This window comes from Corapipo altera, unplaced genomic scaffold (genome assembly GCF_003945725.1).
Source record: "Corapipo altera isolate COAL_440 unplaced genomic scaffold, ASM394572v1 60972, whole genome shotgun sequence".
In the NCBI taxonomy this organism is placed as follows: domain Eukaryota; kingdom Metazoa; phylum Chordata; class Aves; order Passeriformes; family Pipridae; genus Corapipo; species Corapipo altera.
The window spans coordinates 733,904-754,860 of NW_020885013.1; positions in this window are offsets into that span (position 1 = coordinate 733,904).

The window sequence follows — 20,957 nt, forward strand, 5'->3', positions numbered from 1 at the left end:
AGAGTGCAGGAAAAATTGTTCACAGAAATCTCTCTGTCCCGGCGACATTACCCTTTGTAACCCAGGAGATACTCTCCAGTCCCTAAGACTTCTAAACATGTCTCAAAATGCAATTCCCCCAGGAAGTACCTGCATGTTCCCTTTTGTTTGTGCTCAAAGAAATGAAGGTAGCTGTGTACGATGCGAGCAGGTGAGTGACTTGCTGTGCCTGGTAGCAGAACTTAAGGAAGAGGTAGAGAGATTAAGGTGCATTAGGGAGAGTGAAAAGGAAATTGACTGGTGGAGTCAAACCCTTTTGAACCCTAAGGAAGTCAAACAGGAGACAGCGAAGCCCTGCCCCTCCTGCCATACGGCAGATGGAGCAGACCAAATTGATGGGGGGGTAATGGAAACAGGTCCCTAATGGGAGAGGTAAAAGAACTCTCTCTCGACCCCCATCACCCCCCAGGGTGCCCTTGAAGAATAGATATGAGTCCCTGGACCCAGACAGTCAGGTAGAGGACAGCCAAGAAGATCTCTTTGGAGAGTCTCCTGGTTCGGTCCTGTCTAATAGATGGATTACAACCACAGGTATAAAGAAAAAAAGAAGGGTAGTTGTAGTCGGTGACTCCCTTCTGAGGGGAACTGAGGGCCCTATTTGTCGCCCAGACCCATCCCAGAGAGAAGTATGCTGCCTTCCTGGGGCCAGGGTGAGGGATATTAGTAAGAGACTTCCTGAGTTAATTCAGTCCTCAGACTATTATCCACTGGTGGTAGTCCAGACTGGCAGTGAGGACATTAATCGAAGGAGTGCCAGGATAATTAAAAAAGACTTCAAAGCACTGGGTCGGTCAGTTCAGGGGACAGGAGCACAGGTGATATTTGCCTCAGTTCCTGTACTATCTGGGATGGATGAGGAGTTAAATAAAGAGTGGCGTAAAAAAGCCCAACTCCTCAACAGATGGCTAAAGGATTGGTGCCACAGTCAAAATTTTGGTTTCTTTGACCATGGGGCAAACTCCATGGTACCTAGTTTCTTAAAATCAGATGGGATTCATCTTTCTAGGAAGAAAAAGAGGACTGTAGCCCATAAGTTAGCGAGGCTGATCAGGAGGGCTTTAAACTAGGTTTGAAGGAGGAAGGGGTTGAAACCGGGCTCTCCAGTGATCAGCCTAAGGATGGAAAGCCTGAGTTAAGAATTAAATCAACAGCCCACCTGAAGTGCATGTACACTAATGCACGCAGTATGGGCAACAAACAAGAGGAGCTGGAAGCCATTGTGCAGCAGGAAGGCTATGATGTAGTCACCATCACAGAAACGTGGTGGGATGACTCACATGACTGGAGTGTTGCCATGGATGGCTACAAGCTCTTCAGAAAGAACAGGCAGGGTAGGAGAGGTGGAGAGGTGGCTTTATATGTTAGAGAGTCTCTTGACGCTGTTGAACTTGAGATCAGCAACGATAAGGTTGAGTGCCTGTGGACCAGAATCAGGGGGAAGACCAACAAGGCTGACATCATCATAGGTGTCTGTTACAGACTGCCCTACCAGGATGACGAAGGGGATGAAATATTCTACAAGCAGCTGGCAGATGTCTTGAAATCGTCAGCCCTTGTCCTTGTGGGTGACTTTAACCTGCTGGATATCTGCTGGGAGCTCAATACTGCAGAGAAGAGGCAGTCTAGGAATTTCCTGGAGTGTATAGAGGACAATTTCCTTCATCAACTGGTAAATGAACCTACCAGGGGTAAGGCCCCGCTAGACCTGCTGTTTACAAACAGAGAGGGGCTGATGGGAGATGTAGTGGTTGAAGGCCGCCTGGGAAATAGTGACCATGAAATAATAGAATTTTCAATACTCAGAGATTCAAGGAGAAACAACAATAAAACCTCTACGCTGGACTTCCGGAGGGCAGATTTTGACCTATTCAGAAGTCTAGTCCAGAGCATACCCTGGGAAACAACCCTTGAAAACAAGGGGGTCCAGGAGGGATGGATGTGCTTCAAGCAGGAAGTTTTGAGTGCACAGGAACAGGCCGTACCGGTGTGCCGAAAGGCAAGCCGGTGGGGAAGACAACCAGCTTGGTTTTAAACAGGGAGATTCTGAAGGAAATCAGGGATAAAAAGAGAGTTTACCGACTGTGGAAGAAAGGGCTGGCTACTTACGAAGAATTCAGGAAGACAGCTAGATCATGCAGAAAGAAAATCAGGGATACAAAAGCGCAATTTGAAGTTAAATTAGCCACTTCTGTTAGGGATAACAAAAAGTCCTTCTATAAATACATTAATAACAAAAGGAGGGGCAAAGAAAACCTCCATTCTTTGAGGGACTTGGAGGGAAACATAGTTAATAGAGATGAGGAGAAAGCTGAGGTACTTAACACCTACTTTGCCTCAGTTTTTACCAGTAGGACAGGTGGCCCTCAAGGCAACTGGCCTCTGGAGCTAGTAGACAGAGATAGGAAACCAAATAGTCCCCTTGTATTCCAGGAGGAAATAGTTAGTGACTTACTGAGTCATCTGGATCCTCACAAGTCTATGGGACCAGACAGGATCCATCCTAGGGTAATGAAGGAACTGGCAGAAGAGCTTGCCAAGCTGCTCTCCATCATCTTCCAACAATCCTGGCTCACTGGGGAGGTCCCATATGACTGGAAGTTGGCAAATATCACCCCAATCCATAAAAAAGGCTGCAAGGCTGACCCTGTTAACTACAGGCCTGTCAGCCTGACCTCGGTGCCTGGCAAGAGTTATGGAGCAGATTATCCTGTGTGAAATCACACAGCAGCTACAGGATGGACAAGGGATCAGACCCAGCCAACATGGGTTTAGGAGGGCGCAGATCCTGTTTGACCAACCTGATCTCCTTTTACGATCAGGTGACCCATCTGGTGGATGTGGGAAAGGCTGTGGATGTGGTCTATCTGGACTTCAGCAAAGCCTTTGACACTGTCTCCCATAGCATACTCCTGGAAAAGCTGGCAGCCCATGGTTTGGACAGGGGCACTCTGTGCTGGGTCAGGAACTGGCTTGAGGGCCGGGCCCAGAGAGTGCTGGTGAACGGAGCTGCATCCAGTTGGCGGCCGGTCACCAGTGGTGTTCCCCAGGGGTCAGTGATGGGCCCAGTCCTTTTTAACATCTTTATCGATGATTTAGATGAGGGGATTGAGTCCATCATCAGCAAATTTGCAGATGACACCAAGTTGGGAGGGAGTGTCGACCTGCCGGAAGGCAGGAGGGCTCTGCAGAGGGATCTGGATAGACTGGAGAGATGGGCTGACTCCAATGGAATGAAGTTCAACAAGGCCAAGTGCCGGGTCCTGCACTTTGGCCACAACAACCCCCTGCAGTGCTACAGGCTGGGGACAGAGTGGCTGGAGAGCAGCCAGGCAGAAAGGGACCTGGGGGTGCTGATCGACAGGAGGCTGAACATGAGCCAGCAGTGTGCCCAGGTGGCCAAGAAGGCCAATGGCATCCTGGCCTGCATCAGGAACAGTGTGGCTAGCAGGAGCAGGGAAGTGATCCTTCCCCTGTACTCTGCATTGGTGAGGCCACACCTTGAGTATTGTGTTCAGCTCTGGGCCCCTCAGTTCAGGAAGGATATTGAGGTGCTGGAGCGGATCCAGAGAAGAGCAACGAGGCTGGTGAAGGGACTTGAACACAAGTCCTATGAGGAGAGGCTGAGGGAGCTGGGGTTGTTCAGTCTGGAGAAGGCTTAGAGGCGACCTCATCACTCTCTTCAACTACCTGAAGGGAGGTTATAGCCAGGTGGGGGTTGGTCTCTTCTCCCAGGCAACCAACAATAGGACAAGGGGACATGGGCTCAAGCTCTGCCAGGGGAGGTTTAGGTTAGATGTTAGGAAGAAATTCTTTACAGAGAGGGTTATCAGGCATTGGAACGGCCTACCCAGAGAGGTGGTGGATTCACCATCCCTGGAGGTTTTTAAAAAGAGATTGGACGTGGCCCTTAGTGCCATGATATAGTAATTGGAGTTGGATCAGGGGTTGGACTTGATGATCTTGGAGGTCTTTTCCAACCCAATCTATTCTATGATTCTATGATTCTATTTACATTGGCCAATCTCACCTGCAATTGCTGCCAATACTAGACGAGCTTAAGATTCAGTCAGAATAAAGTTCTGTTTCAGCAGTTAAACTCCTACTTACAAAATTTGGGAGAAATCTACATTTTATGTTACATTCTACTTAATCTTCTTAGCTTCTTCAGTTTCCCTCACCTGAGTCACTTCAGTTTTGGCAGCCTGGTTGTTGTTTCAGTGTTCTTCAGTGGCACGACTTTTCAGCATGTGAGCATCTATATGATGGACCTTTAAAGCAATGTTTTCTATCTGGGCAGTAATATCTTTTCCAGATGGGTTTACCTCTGTGCTGCCAGTTGGTCCATTTCCATTGCTGTAGCCACCCCCACAGGGCATTTGCCACCATCCATGAGTCAGTATAGAGTACTGGCCACTGGGAATCTCTAGGGCAAACTACATGATTTTCACTTTTGCAAACTGTCTCGATTCACATTTCCAGTGTAGTGGTTATAGCTGGGAAATGTGGCAATGGATTTGCCATATGTAGGATGGAAGAAGTCCTGTCAGAGATGGACTAGTGAAGAAAAAGAAGAAAACCGCTCAAATGTTATAGAAACAGAAGTTTTTAATGTGGTTTAAACAGGTTTTAAAATGGCTCTTGCTTTTCTGCAGTCATTGCTCCCTTTTCCCGACACCCCCTGTGAGGGACTTGTCTCCCACACAGGAGTGTCCTGGGAAGGTGTCCTGAGGTGTTTCTCACTGGCCTTTTGTTAACCCCTTCCTATTGGTTGTTGACTTTTTACCTGATTGTTTTTTTCTGTGTGCCCCTGAACTTGTAATTGGTCCCCTTTTGACCCTGCTAAAAGCCTTATAAACCCCTACCCCACAATAAACTTCCTCTTTCGTCCATCCCTCCCTGGTGGTCTGTGTGAACTCCTTACGGGGTCGTCGGGCCACATGGCAGGGGCAGGGGGGAAGAGCATTCACCTTCCAGGTAATGGGTTGGCACCCAGAGCCTGAAGGTCTCCCCCTCCCACTAATCCATCGTAGGGAAAGAGTTAAATTTCTTCATGGTAGCTTGCATGGGGGATCTGTTTTGGATACATGATCAAAACAGTGTGGATAACACAGGGATATTTTTGTTATTGCTGAACAGTGCTTGCACAGATTCAAGGCCTTTTCTGCTTCTCACACTGCTCCCACAGCAAGTAAGATGGGGATGCACAAGAAGTTGGGAGGGGACACAGCCAGGACAGCTGACCCAAATTGATCAGAGGGATATTCCATACCATATGGCATCATGTTCCCTATATAAAGCTGAGGGAAGAAGGGGGGGAGGGGGGAATGTTTGATGTGATGGCATTTGTCTTTCCAATTAACTTGTGTATGATGAACCCCTGCTTTCCTGAAGACGGCAAAACACCTACCTGCCAATTGTGTTGGGGTTTTTTTAAATCACATGTATTGGTTTTAGCTGGGATAGAGTTAATTTTCTTCCTAATACCTGGTACAGTGCTATGTTTTGGATTTAGTGTGAGAATAATGTTGATAACACACTGATGGTTTAGTTGAGCTTGCTGAGCAGTGCTTGCACTAAGTCAAGAAATTTTCTGCTTCTCATACTGCCCTACCAGTGAGGAGGCTGGGAGTGCACAAGGAGCTGTGAGGGAGCATAGCCAGGACAGGTGACCTGAACTGGCCAAAGGTATATTACACACCATATGACATCATGCTCAGTATATATCAGTATATAAACTGGGGGGGGAAGGTGTTGGCCAGGAGCTGCCAATCACTGCTCGGGGACTGGATGGACATCAGTTATCAGGTAGTGAGCGATTGCATTGTGCATCACTTGTTTTATATATTCTTTTACCATTATTATTTTTTTCCCTTCATTTTCTGTCATATTAAACTGTTTTATCTCAACCCACAGGTTTTACCTTTTTTTTGATTCTTTCCCCTATCACATTTAGTTGGGGTGACCAAACGACTGTGTGTTATTTAGCTGCCTGCTGGGTTAAACCACAACAGTCATTTTTGGTGCCCAACATGGGGCACGAAGGGCTAAGGTAACAATAGATCTGACCAGAGCATGTTAAAACAAGTTTGTTATAAGCATTTATTGTATTGGTTTAATAATCGCTGGTCACAGTGTTGATTTATTTGCTCTCAGAATTTGTGCTTGTTCTCAGAGTTGTATTATGTAACACCTTGCTTGCTGTGTATCACCTCTGGGAGCTGGATTAAGGTTATCATTTTGCTGTACTGTGTAACACTAATATATGATAAAATTATTGGTTGTGAGATTAATCTGGTATTTGTACTCAGCATTGCCATCATCTCCATACTTCAGGAACCATCTCTCCAAAACAATTAATAATTACACTCTTTACCTTTGCTCCTTGGAGAGAAAATTTATGGAGGAGACAAGGGGGGGACACACTTTTCCCCACTCCTTCACCTTCCCCTTCTCCTCCAGGCTAGTTACAATAGGTCTTGAGAATTTTGAATATTCTTGAGATGTTCAAAACATCCTGTTCCTATTGCTATGCCTTCTGAATGTGTTCCAGATCCTGTTTAAGGTTAAACAGCTATTTAAGAATATCACCCAGAGATCTGCTCCGATGCTGGATAGTTATGAGTGGCAAGGTGTGTCAGACAGTGTGGGCAAGTACCTAGGGCAGTGGGCACATCCTGTGTTTTGGAACTTCACAACTGAACAAGTGTAGAATCCTGAAAAACTAGGAAAATATTTGGAAAAAATGTGCTGTCACCCTGGCAATTCCATAGAGACACAAATCACTGCAATATGCTGGGGCCTGGCCCAGGCCTACTGAGCCCTGTGCAACACTACTCAGTACCCTCAAGGGGGAAAGGTCTCTGGATCTGACAACAAAATGACAGGCACTGCAGCTACTCCAACCCCAGCAACAGGCACAGCAGCTGAATCAGAAAAACAACCTGTGCTGGTATCAGTCGCACCTATACAAAAGAAGAAATATTGTACATGAAAGTCAGCTCATTTAGTAAGGGAATAAACTCCTACTAAGAAGGGGAAGGAGGAAGAAGTGATCAAGGCAAGCTACTGTGAAGCAGAGCCATCACGAGAAGAGGAGGAGTCAGAACTCAAAAACGAGGTGGCAACCACCCAATCCCTATTCCTGAGTGAGCTGCAAGATATGTGAAAGGATTTCAGCCATAGTCCAGGTGAGCATATCGTCACCTGGCTGCTTCATTGCTGGGATAACAGGGCCAATATCCTGGAATTAGAGGGTAGGGAAGCCAAGCAGCTGCTATCCTTTTCTAGGGATGGGAGCATTGACAAAGCAATTGGAAAAGGGGTACAAGCCCTCAGCCTCTGGAGGTGACTCCTGTCAGGTGTGGAGGAAAGGTATCTCTTCAAGGAAGATGTTATATGTCACCCAGGCAAGTGGACCACCATGGAGAGAGGTATCCAGTACCTGAGGGAATTAGCTGTGCTGAAGGTGATTTATGATGACCTAGACAATGAGCAGTTATCCAAAGATCCAGATGAAGTACACACAATCCACATGGCAGAAGTTTGTACAGAACGCACCATCGTTGTATGACAATGCATTGGAAGTAATGACCTGGAAAGACAGAGAGGGACAAACAAACTGCATGAATTGGCTGGCCAACTCTGGCAATTTGAAGAAAGTCTCCCTACAGGCCTGTGTCTCAGCTGTGGAGAAACTGTCCAAGTGGTTCCAGCAATTCAAAGAGGATATGCCCTACTCCCTACCTTTACAGATCAGTATCTCAGCTATTAGGAGTAAGTGTTCCTCTGCTCAAGAGAGAGGATATAGTGGATACACACCACGGGCCACCCTATGGTTTTACATGCATGACCACAGAGAGGATATGAGGAAGTGGGATGAAAAACCTGTCTCAACCCCAGAGGCATGGGTATGTGAATTGCAGGGAAAAACAATCATAAAGGGAGGCTCTCCCAGGAAAGTTGCTGCTCCAGTCTCCAGTGGGCAGTTCCCCAGACAAAACAGAAGGGCTGATCTTACTTCCAATTTAATAAAGGGACTTCAGATTTGTATTTACAAGAAGTGAGTGTATTTACAAGAAGTGAGTCATGAATACTATGACCAGGACTAGAGAGGCCCTGCCTCAGCCATGTGGAGAAGAGGAACAACCAGGTTTACTGCACTGTGTGGATCAGATGGCCTGGCTGGGTTTTTGCGCGCACAAGAGTGAGCACGTGGTGCGGACTGTGTGGTTGCTGAGGAGAGACGGACCTTGGGTTCATGAGGCACTGCCGAGTCGCAGGCACGTGGCAGCCACGCCGCGATTTGAGTGTCACCAATTTGCCCACGGACAGCTTGTCGAGTGTCCCAGCTTGAGGAAGCATGCTTAAAACATGTTATTCCGGTAAGCAGAGAACCAATAGAGGACAGACCACTGCCCCTGTGCCCGCTGCCTCCATGCTGTTAAAAGAGCCTGCCTCACTCGCAGCGCTCTGCAGAAGCAGTGCGAGAAATCCCTTAAACAGCGCCGACTACGAAGCCTGCAAGCAATCGAAATGGCACGGGGTTTGAAAAAGCACTGTCCACGCAGCGGTGGCACGAGGTACCTGCATGCTGGTGGTGGGCAGACCGCAGCGCGGAGGCGCGGGACCCACAGGAGAACACCCCTCGCTCAGCCCTAGCCCGGTGCAAAAGCCTCGAGGCTGCAGCAAAAGCAGCGGCTCTGGCTGCACGGGAGCTGGCAGGGGGGGGACGGGTGGCTGGAGTGCATCTTGCCTCGCTGCAAACCCCCCCACCACCACTGCCCGCACCACGCTGGGGGATGCACGGGCGACGGCCCGGGGCCAGCCACACGAGCTACAGACAAAAGGCAGAGCCCTATACAGGTCTGCCGTGATGTCCTAGTTAGAACAGCTGGGACCAGTTCATCACTGTTATAAGTAAAAAGCCGCACTAAGTTTAATTATCTTAAAAAAAAAATTTATTAAAGATTTATATAAAATCAAATAAGCAAAACAGCGCTGGGTGACTTGATGAGCCTTCCTTGCTCATCCAAGGCACACCTCAATAATTTTCAATCTGCCTTTTATAGGTTTGTAGCTGCTTTTCTTTTTCAAAGTCCCCTCCTTTTGTCTGATTCCTCTGTTTTACGTCATCAGGTCTCTCTGCGCCGACTCTGTTCTGTTGCTGAGAAGCTATACGCATGCGTTATCTTGTTGCTAGGAGACAAGCTCGGCTAGCTTCACTTCATCCTTTTGATGTGGTCAGCTGTTTCTGCGCATGTGCTAGCTTGCCGTTGGGAAATAGTTCTGTTCTCTTTGCGAGTCCTTTTCTTGACGTAATTAGTTCCCTCTCATATTGCTTTAAGTATCATTTTATATATATTTCTAAAATCTACAGGTAACATAACAAAATATCACTAATTATTGTAACATAACACTATGGTTAAAATGGATTATAAAACTCAACTACATCCCCACAAAGAAACAAAACAGACCCTCACAAGGTCAAGAGGTCCAAAACTTCCCCACTATCCTAAGAATGAAATATAGCGAAACCTCAAATCTCCAGGCGCCTGTTAGTCCAAGAATACATGAATTAGGACTGGCTGTAGAGATAACCCTTTTAGCTTTGGCTGTAAATATAGTAGAACTTTAAATCTTTAGGCGCCTGTTCGTCCAAGAATACATGAACTATGACTGGCTGTAGAGATAACTCTCTTAGCTTTAACTGAAAGAAAACCCATATATAAAACACTTAGCAAAAACCCACAGAATGTACATGTATATGATACAATCAATATGTATATCACAGTTCGTAGTTACAGTGTTGCAAATATATGTTGATAAGCAAATTATTTATTCTTTAGTCTTTATTGTCTATCACAATCACTGTATGGGTGTAACCCAAAACTGTGTATTCTATAGCCTTCCATGCCATTTCCCAGAAACTGTTATCAATAGACTATTTACACCCTCTGCCCAGAGCAACCTGACTCCTCAGGCTTATAAACTAGGTGTTAAGAGGCCTGCGAGATAGGAGGGTGCTCTTGTCCTCACACCCATAGTGGAACTCTCCACCCTGAGGGAAGTACTGGGCATTCCTGCCTGAACTGGAGAATATATAATCTTGGAGTCTTGGAACTTTTTTAACCACTCGTGGGATCCAGAGGAAGACTGCAGACCACCACTCTCAACCAGACTGCAACCACCACTTTTCAACCAGACTGCAACAGCACTCTCACCAACAGGTTTTCCCCTCTCCTTTTACTTTGGACTCAGGGGGCCCAACGAACACCTCTCTGTTCATGCCCCAGGGTGCTGGGTTATACATTTGGGTTTTGTGGGTTAAAACCAATTGTTTGTCTGTATAATCATACTTATTGTATTATTTTATTAAATTGTTATTCTGACTTATAATCTCTCTTTTGAGTTGGGTTCATTTCCCCTGCTGGTTTACCTTTAAACCAGCACACGTGAGCAGAGAGGGAGACAGCAACCCCCACCCAACACCGACAAGAGACCCCCTTCGGGGGGGGCAATTCTGCCCTCCGCAGTGGAGAATAATGCAGCCAAGCTCTAGGGAGGCTGGGGCTGAGAAAAATGGCCACACCCTTTGTGCTGAGACAGAGCAGGCTGAACTTGCAAACAGCTTAGCTGAGCCTCCAGCAACCTCACGGCTACAGCATCATGCTGTGAGCCTCCTGAGAGAAACATACAGAACTAAGTTAACTTTATATCTAGTTGTCTTGAAACCTTTGGTAAAAACACTAAAGCTTTAGAAGTTTTTTTCCTATTTTTTCATCAGTTCCCCAGGACTTTGGTTAAATTGTTAAACTTGTTAAGCCCTCAAGGACACCTGAATAGAAGCAGTTGTTGTGACAATTTAGTTCAAATAACGTGTTTTAAAAGTCTTTAGCATCTCTATACATTGTTAATTAATGCATTCAGATGTTGTTAGCCCAAAAAGGTGTGCCTGGTGTCCACAAAATGACTTATGATTTTATTTCAAACTCCAACTAAAGGATCACCCTTCAACCTTGAGGTAAAAGACATTGAAAAGCATTAAAATGACTTAAATTGCTTTACTTCAAGTTCCAGCAAAAGGCAACTTTGAAGTAAAGGACAATAAAAAGCCATCAAATGACTTACTGCTTTACTTCAAAAAAGGTCATTTCTGAACAAAACTGCAGAGAAACCGTGTGTTTACCTAACCTCTACATCTGTTTCTTCCATACTAGCCACCTGAGACTGTTTAAATTCTTATTAACATGTTTGTTAAGTTGTTACTAAGGGCAAAAAGCAGCTACCAGAAATGGATGGACAAAGACTGAAAAAATAACTGCATTCTGGACACTGAGGACAGCTTGGTCTTGTTGTTTACAGGAGATGCTGAGTTTTAAGCTATTGTGATGGTAACTTGTGTATGTATCTTTGAATTTATTAACTTTTGGTTTTCTATAACAAAAAGGGGGGGGAAGACATCAGGTAAGACATTTAGGTTTGTTAAGCCTTAATATTCCTTATATTAATTCCTTTTTGTGATAAATAAATAATTGTGATTCATGAAACAAGTGAGTGATTACATCAAAATAAAACAAACAGATTGTAAAACTTAATTACACCCTCATAAAGAAATAAGGTCAAGGGCCCCTAAAACCTCCTTACTATCCTAAGAATAAAATATGGTAGAACTTTAAATCTTTTAGGCTCCTGTTGGTCCAAGAATGCATGAATTATGACCAGTTTTAGAGATAACCATTTAGCTTCAGCTGTAAGAAAACCCATATATTAAATGCTTAGCAAAAAACTGTAAAATGTATATGTATATGATATAATTAATATGCATGAAGTAGCTAAGATAAATGCAAAATGTACACTGTAGTGTGTGTGCAGATTTGGGAAATTTGTCCCCATTTCTGTCACCCAGCCGGCTGCTTGCTTTTACCATATAATAAACTCCTATTCAAAAACTTATAGAAACAAGACTTTGTTTATCACACTTTTCAAATTTTCAAAACAGGTACAGTTGCCAGATATGACTACCAGAAGTGACAGATTGAAAAACATACCACCAATAACCACTTATAAATCTAAAATGTGTAGTTAAAAAATAGGGACATAATAAAAATTCTAAGTATGCATGGGTGAGTATGAATGAAGTGGCCACTTCTGTATGAATGAGAGAAGCTGTGTGAACATGTATGTGTGTAGATATTTTGTGCATCATGTGCTTTGAGCAAATTGCATTTACATCACATAACCCTTGTTCTCTAAGGGCCCTTTCCTTGAAATGGAGTTGAACTTCTGGTTGCACAAAATCCCTCAGATAAAGTTACCAATTACATGCAGGCCCTTGAGGAAATGAGAATCAATGTTCTGCCCAGTTATGCAAAAACTCTTGTTATGACCCGCCCCAGAGAAAGGGGAGGGGGGTAACCCAGGTTCTGAACAATAATTCCCTTGGGTTGGATTAGAGTAAAACGACACTGAATAATCGGTGTCTGAAAACATATATTGGTAAGGTTTATTTTAACAATTTTGTATGAACAGGTATGCTAGCATTTTGGGTGTTGTCATATAACAATGTGACATAGAGATTACCTTTCGGGGGGGGGGGGGGAAAATGCAAAGGGGGGAGAAAGAGAAGATAAGAGTAAGAGAGAGCAAGGAAAAAAGAAAAGATGAGAGTAGAAAAAACATATATAGTCACCGCCCACGGGGTCCAGCGATGACACTTGGTAGTTGCCGCTAACAAGTCTGTCAGTTGAAGTGGTGGCCTTGATCTGCTGGGGGTGAAGGAGGGAAGCCCCCACATGCCAAGAAGTTATGAGTTATTATACCCATGGTTAGTGTCACAGGCCATGCCTCGAGCTTCCAAACTCTCCCTGGGCCTGTGCAGAGTTTCTGTGTCTGGCCTGGTTCCCACCTTTCAACATTGGCAGAGGGGGGAATGGGCTTTGATGGGCCATCAGAGGTATAAACTCAGCTCTTTCTGCCTTTTCAGGGCTTGACACCTTCAGCACTGGAGGGAGAGATGGGCCTAACTGCCCATCAGAGGTCAAAAGCCTGCAAAAGTCTCCTAGAATGCATAAATCATTAACCATTTCAGTCTCTGACACCACCCCGTGATTTATGCATTCAATAATTTTTCTTCTTTCATTGTTCTCTGTGAATCTTCTTTGTGGGCGGTGCTTTTCGTATAGTGGACAGGAAGACAGGAGAGTAAAGGAAAGGAAGAGATAGACCCAATGCACTGCAATTCCCCCCCTCAAAAAAACCCCAACTTTATAATAAAATAGTAAGCTAATTTGCATTAGCTACTGTCTCCACCCTGTGAGTAGTCATATGGGATGTAATATGATCTCAATAGCTACAATCAAATTTCCCAATATTAACAACGGTACAAACATCAGGATTTAATACTGACACAAATCTAATTTTCACTAACCACTGTCTCCACCCCGTGAGTAATCAGGATATCCTTTAATGCGTAGTGGGTATGAGGGATTCTATAATAATGTGTCTGTTGGGGGAGGCAGCGTGTCCTGAAATTGTACTTGAAATTACACATCAGTTCTTATGCAAACACACTGAGTTATTTGGGAGTTGGTAAAAGGTTTTCTTATATTCTCTTCAGGTAACATTTTATTTTGTTTTGTTTAGATTTAGTATCATTTGTCAATATTTTGTGAAATTTAGCCAAATATAAAATTTGATGCCTTCCGAGGCAGAGGGTTAATGCATATGTGATATATAAATAATTGTGATTCGTGAAACAAATGGGTGATTACATCAAAATAAAACAAAGGGATTGTAAAACTTAATTACACCCCCATAAAGAAATAAAACAGACCCTTACAAGGTCAAGAGGTCTAAAACCTCCTTACTATCCTAAGAATGAAATATAGTAGAACTTTAAATCTTTAGGTGCCTGTTCGTCCAAGAATACATGAATTATGACTGGTTGTAGAGATAATCCTTTTAGCTTTAGCTGTAAGAAACCCCATATATTAAATACTTAGCAAAAACCTGTAGAATGTATATGTATATGATATAATTAATATGCATGAAGTAGCTAAGATAAATACTAAATGTACCCTGTAGTAAGGGTGTGCAGATTTGGGAAACTGGTCCCATTTCTGTCACCCAGCCGGCTGCTTGCTTTTACCATATAATAAACTATTATTCGAAACTTATAGAAACTCGAGACTTTGTTTATCACACATATAATACATATTTGTATGATTCCAAATATGCATAAATTCTTGTACTAACTCCCAGGCTAAATTTAAATGAGTTTTTTGATTCTCAGTTGATTGAGACAGAACTACACACATCCAAAAGCCAACCCACCCCCCAACAAAAAGACAAAACAAACTTGGCAAAAACTAAACTAGCAGTACATAAAATGGCTTGTCTTATACAATCTTACCAGCGAGTTGTTCATGATAAAAACACAAATAAGTCAACAATTATTAATAAGCTGATAATACAAGCAATTTTGGGAGTAGAGGAGACACAAACACAATGTTTGTGGTAAACTTTTACATATTGCAAACTTACTGAGACAAAAATACATACAGACATGCATATTACAAAGTTCTTAAGATAAAACCACAAACACGTGTCAAAGAACAGTATAAGTCTTCAGTCCTGTTGCTACTTGTTTTCTCATGGGATACTTGTAAGCTGATAATAGAAGCAGTTGTGCGGGCAGTTATCTTTTCTGCCCACTGCAGCAATTGAAAGCTTTATTGGTCTCACGCAGTTTGATCTCATCTGCTGGCAGGTTCCTGCAGAAAAAAAAAGAAATCTGGCCCACTACAGACCCATTATTAAAAAGAAGGAACTATCTATTTAACGGCAGAGGGGGTCAGACAGAAATGCACACAAATCAATATGATTGGCAAAAATGTCCACTTTATTAGAGGACAGACAGCTTATAAGCTGCCTGTGACACACAGACATATGATTCTTCCCCAGGTTACATTGGATACATAAGGGAAACATACTGTGGTGTACAATACTAATTGGATAACAGCAGGTGTCCATAAAACTTGTTTTCTTGCCAAAAGAACTCCTCCTTCACCTTGGCACAAGGCCTGCAGCCATATTAGTGGTGCAGTATTTTTTGCTGTTTGCACCCAGCCATGCCAAGGTAAAGGTCTCAGAAATGCAATAGAAATTGTTCACACAATTTCTGTCCTCCGAGAAATCCCCCGTTGAAGTTTGAACAATTTAAATTGCATTTCTGTAACATTCCTTATTGTATCCATAACATTTCAATAAACGCAAACATAAACTTAACAACCTATTGACCCCAAGATATGTGCTCTCAAAGTGTGCCTAAAAGTGCTTCTTTAAATGTGGGGTTTATTCTTAAAACTTCCACTCCATCCAGAACATCCTTGGAAATGGAACTCCATTAAACTCTGGGCCATATGTCTTCTGTTATTCTTTTTCACACCTTGGCCCTTAAATAACACAATGACATAATCAGATATTAACACTGGATCTTCTGTTTCTATTGCACTCTTTGCATACCATTCTATTGCAGCCAGGTGAGTTTGTTCAGGATTTTTTGCCATTTTATGTAAAGGTATCGGTGTATTTGTTTATCCAAAAGTGTTTGTGTATGTGTAAGTGAATATTCATACATATACATGCATACATTTTCATTCATTCACTTTCACACGGTGGCCACCATCATTCAAACACACTTCACACAAACATACTTTTGAATCTCATTTCACTGTGTCTCATAAATTACGAAACCATACTAATTCTCTAGTACCTTTTGGTGTGAAAGCTTCTCCACCAAACAGGTGAACTTTCCTCCACCAGTTAATCTAAGATCTTTACCTTGTATAATTATATGCTTAAACGTACTAGAATATTGTGCTCCAACAAAACTAAAAATACTGTGCCTTAACAACACTAAAATGTGCTCATAATGCTGAAAAATTGTGCTCTTGTAATACTTACTTTAAAGTTCGTACAATACACTCTCTTAAATCCTTAATTTCATGTGCTTAAAAAGTATACTAAAAAGGTGTATATGACTAAGAAAAACTATGTTTATAATACAAAAAACCCCCCTGTGCTCCAAAAACTGTGTTCTAACAATATTGAGGAAACTGTTAGCCACAACAGCTCCTGATGTTACCATTGTTACCTGCAGAAAACAGCATCAACCTTGTTCTTTCTTTCCAAGGATTCATTCATCATGCGGGCAGCTACGAACACCTGTGTACAAAAAAAACTTAACATATGAAACAACTTTTGCAAGTGAACTGAGGGGGCTGCCACCAGTTCTCTCCCCGTTTCTGTCTTGCAAAAGTGTTTTACGAATTCTTAAATCACTGACCCCTATACCAAATACATAGCATTGTCTGGCAATTTGGTAGTATTTTTCAAACTGGACAAGCACTCCACCCTTTTAAAGTTTTTCTAGTTTGGATATGATATAGAAGGTTACCTCAAAAATTGTTATTGCACAATCACATATAAACTTAGGTAGACTCGTAAGCCAAAAGGTTTCTGTCATGCTGATTCCAAATAAATCTTGCTACCTGCTGTAACACTACTGGGATGAAACACATACAAATATGAGCACTGCAAAAGAATCAATGTCTGATGTAGAATTCCCAAGCCACACCAGTCTGCCTGATCTTCACAAACATCACTGGTGTGACATGAACAGCACAGAAACAGATCGTTGTATACAGCGACAATCATTAGGCCTCAGGATGTTACAAGTTCTATAGTTTTCCATTGTCTTCTTTCCCCCTTAGTAACACGGCTGCCCCATCCCAGGAGGCAAAACCAAGCACAATTGCAGACACTCTGCACATGGCATCACATATGTCCTTCACTTCTTGAAGCCAGGGCTTAGCTTTAGCTTTTACCTTTAACACTGCTGCAAGAACAACTTGGCAGCACACAGTTCAGGAGAGTTTGTTTCCAAATTTTGGCTAAATTCATAATATAAATGTAATCATATTATAACTTTCTATGCTGGAGAAAAATGCAAGTTGTGATTCCAACTCTGATCCTTGCTTGCTAGCAATAGAATACCACATACAAAAATAAATAAGTGGAAACACCTTGTTGGTGGCAGAGATTTTCTTAACTCTGGAATAGTAGAGTCAGGGATCTATTAGGGCAAGAGGCCTGCTATACAAGAAAGAAAAAAACCAATGCATTTTGTTCTTTAAAATGCATGGCCTGCATTGAATGGTTAATGCATGGCCGTAGTTATTGTTCTGATTAATACAAAGATGACAAAAGCAAATAGAACAGTTTCTCTAATTTACTGTATTTTGCATCATCTGCTCAGTCTCGGGCTAGGCTCACCGGAGCCACAGACTGGCTCCTCTTATTCATGACAATTACTAATGATAGATTGAGAATGAACATTTTTGATTTGTGATATAACCAAACGAATAAGGATTATTTGAAGGCATAGGAGAGGTATTGTTAGTCATACCAATTACAACACCAGGTGCATCCCAGGGCTTTTCAATACAGACCATACATTTCTTGCACTTGGGATCAAATTAAAGATTTTGTGTCATTTTCTCTCTTTTTTCCAAAATTATAATTAATACTATCTCAGCAGGAAACTAAAAATATAACCACAAAATTAAAAATATAACTACAAAGGTCTTTCTCTTCAGAACACCGTAGAAATGTTGCCCACTACTCCAAGAAGGAAGGAAAAGTTAATTACGTAAAAGTTAATTTACTTACTTTTCAATATATTTAGCATGTTTAAGTCTACGACAGTGAAAAAATACTGTTTGATTATTCTGTTTAATACTAAGCTTTAAGCTACATGTGCAGTTCAGAAGGATAGAGAAGGCCAGATTCCAGCTTGCAGCCGGTTCCTTAGATGTGATCTACATTATCTGCTCGTATTTTTAGTTCTTTTACCTATGAAATTTCGGTAAGAGAACAAAATTCACACCATAAGCAGCACAAAGGAAAACAAATAACTAGTTGTAAGATCATGTAACTCCATAATTGTGGAACAACAGCAGAGAACAGGTAAAAACCACACCTGTTATAATAAAATCCTAAATCACTCACAGTTTTTAAATAATTTACCGAATGTAAAGATAACTAAATCTAGCTTTGAGATCGTTATATTGGGAGGCAAACTAGAAAAATTTTACTAAATTCAACCTGACTCCAGTAACTCAGTTTTATTGCAATCTCTACTGATTTCCTGACAGATTATCATGTAGTCTCCAGACATTTCAGCTTTATAAATCAAATGGGCATAAAAAGTTCTAATTCACGCATCAATGGTTTTTGAAAAGTGTAATTTAGTAATCTGCTCTTTTATTGGCATAAATTAAACACACACATTTTGCATCTTGTTAGGTTATTTTAAAAAGAATCTGAAATTCATGTAGTGTAACTGTTGACATAACATGAGTGCCAAGAGAGATAAGTCAAACTTCACAGCATAGTGTGTGCCTGAATAGTGTTTTTAGAAAAGCAATTAGGCTGTATGCTATATCAGCAGTTATAAAACATTTAAAAACGTATAATACGTTTCATTTGACCAAACTGCTCTGTACATACTGTACGAATCCACGACAGAAGATTTATATTAAAATCCGAAAAAATGTACTTGCTGCTATGTTATAAATAGAATATTAACAATTGCTTAAGCAGTACATGGAATGCAGCTCAAAGGTGCAACTCTGTCACAAACACAGAAGGAAAAAAATAATGAATTCACTAAACTTGATCAAGGAAAAGAAATAATATCAGACAGGAATGTAAACTAAACATCCAAATGTTAAAATCAGCTGAGTAAACCTTTTTAAAACACAATTCTAAAGATGTGATTTCCACTGTCACAATCATTTCTCAGTTTATAACAGAAAGATAGAGAGATGTTTTATCTAAGAATTAAGGAAATCCTCAGCCTGATGGCTTTCCATTTATCCTATTTGGAGGTTGTAGATTTGGTAAGGTAAGTTCTACTCCCTCCCTAGTTCTGAGAAACTGCTGGAGATGGCTTAAGTCTCACTCAGTTGCTAAGCAACAAATTATCTCTATTGTGTGAACCTTATTTCTCCTCCTGCTAAGGCTGAATGCGATATTTTGGCAGAAGGTCTTTACAGGGGTAAGATGTAACTAAAAACAAGGCAATTCACTAAAGCTTTTATATAAAGATTCATTCTCTGGGAAACTCTTAAAATTTCTTGCATGCTAGCTTTTAGTAAAACACATTCTTTTAGTTTTAAGTTATCTACAAGTGAGTAGAAGGACTAAAGAGAGAGATTCTGCTTTCTCTTCTCAATTACTGACATGCCTGGTTTCTGCGGGGCAACTCCCCCGCAAGCCAGTCACCGACGAGCTGCTGTTCCCCGGGCCGCTCCGTGCTCCGTGCAGCTCCCGGGGATCCCCGCAGAAGTCTGGCTGGCTCTGCAGAAGTAGCTGTCGGCATTGCCGCTTGACCCGCCATCGCCACTGTCGCTGAGGTCCCTCCACCGCCTTTTGCCGTGGCTGCCTGCGCCAGCACGCCGGACTCTGGCAGCTGTTTGAGTAATCCTAAAGGGAATTCTTATGCTGTTATGTGTACCTGAGACACTCTAACGGGAGGAGATTCTCCCAGACTCTCATCTCTGGGTTTTAACAGTTACCAACAAACGTATGGTTGCTTCTCCACACATACAACCCCCAACACACACACACTAGCACGGTACCGTTAGCAATACTGTGAGCTCACAACGACATTGGACACACAACACAATTAACACGAGAGTTAACAAAAATACGGGAAGGCAGTTCTCTAGCCTGCCTCTCCTGTCAACGAGAAGTGGCACTTTTTCGGTGTTGCTCGTTGTGCTAATATAGCATCTTCTAATGCAAGGCTCAATAGCTGCTACTTTCTTTCATATGTACCATACCTGGAAACTTTTTTTTTTTTTTGAAAACAGCGTCTGTTGCCATGGCAGCGATTCACAGTGGCTTTCTTCCGGGTTTCATGGTGGCTTCAGGTGCCAGCGATGCAGCGCCATCTAGCGACACGGAGGCTCCTAGCAGCGTTGGTCCAGGCGACACATGCGCAGTAGCAGGCACAGTGAGGAGCGACACTGCTGACTGCGCAGCCGCAGTAGAGAGCGGCTCCAGCGTTATTCTCCGCCGCTACTGATATTCCTGCAGCCCCTACACTTTCTGCTGCTACATACACGGTGCTAAACGGAGGTGATCCCGCCGCTTTAATGGGTCCTAGCATTCGCAACTTCGCAGCCGCAGGCACGGGGATCTCCCCTACAGCGGGGCGGGGACCTGCCGTAGTCCCGCCATCCCCCGACAGAGCTGTTTGAACATTTACGAGTTCCCGTCGCTCAGAACTTAACCCTTGTAGCGACTCAACTGCCAGACGCCAAAATATAGTACACTTTCTAGTGTCTTCCAATCCCGTAGAGATCCCGTCCCAAAATAATTCCTTTACAGCGTCCCTTGTGGACACCTGAAAGGCGTCCGAGCAGTGGGAAGTAGATTCTTCGCTCTCACCCATTCTATTAACCCCTTAGGGGCTTTTTCATCAGAAACAGGCTCTCCTAGAGAGATCATAAATTGGAGGAGCGTTTCTGCCACTTCGTCCTCTGTGGATAGCGCGGGCCCCATGCCTCCTCCCTCGGTCGACTCACCTGGCCAAGGCAAGATTCCTCTGTGCCGTGCGCATGGCCTTTATTGCAGTGCCGAGGACAGCGCTACCTTCACGACCGCTTCCCTCAGCTCCTCTGTTCGCCTTACGTCCCTGCAGAACTCGGCGAAGTAGGACTCCCTGTTAAACGCGCACCAGATAACGGCAGAGGGAGTCAGACAGAAATGCACACAAATCAATATGATTGGCAAAAATGTCCGCTTTATTAGAGGACAGACAGCTTATAAGCTGCCTGTGACACACAGAC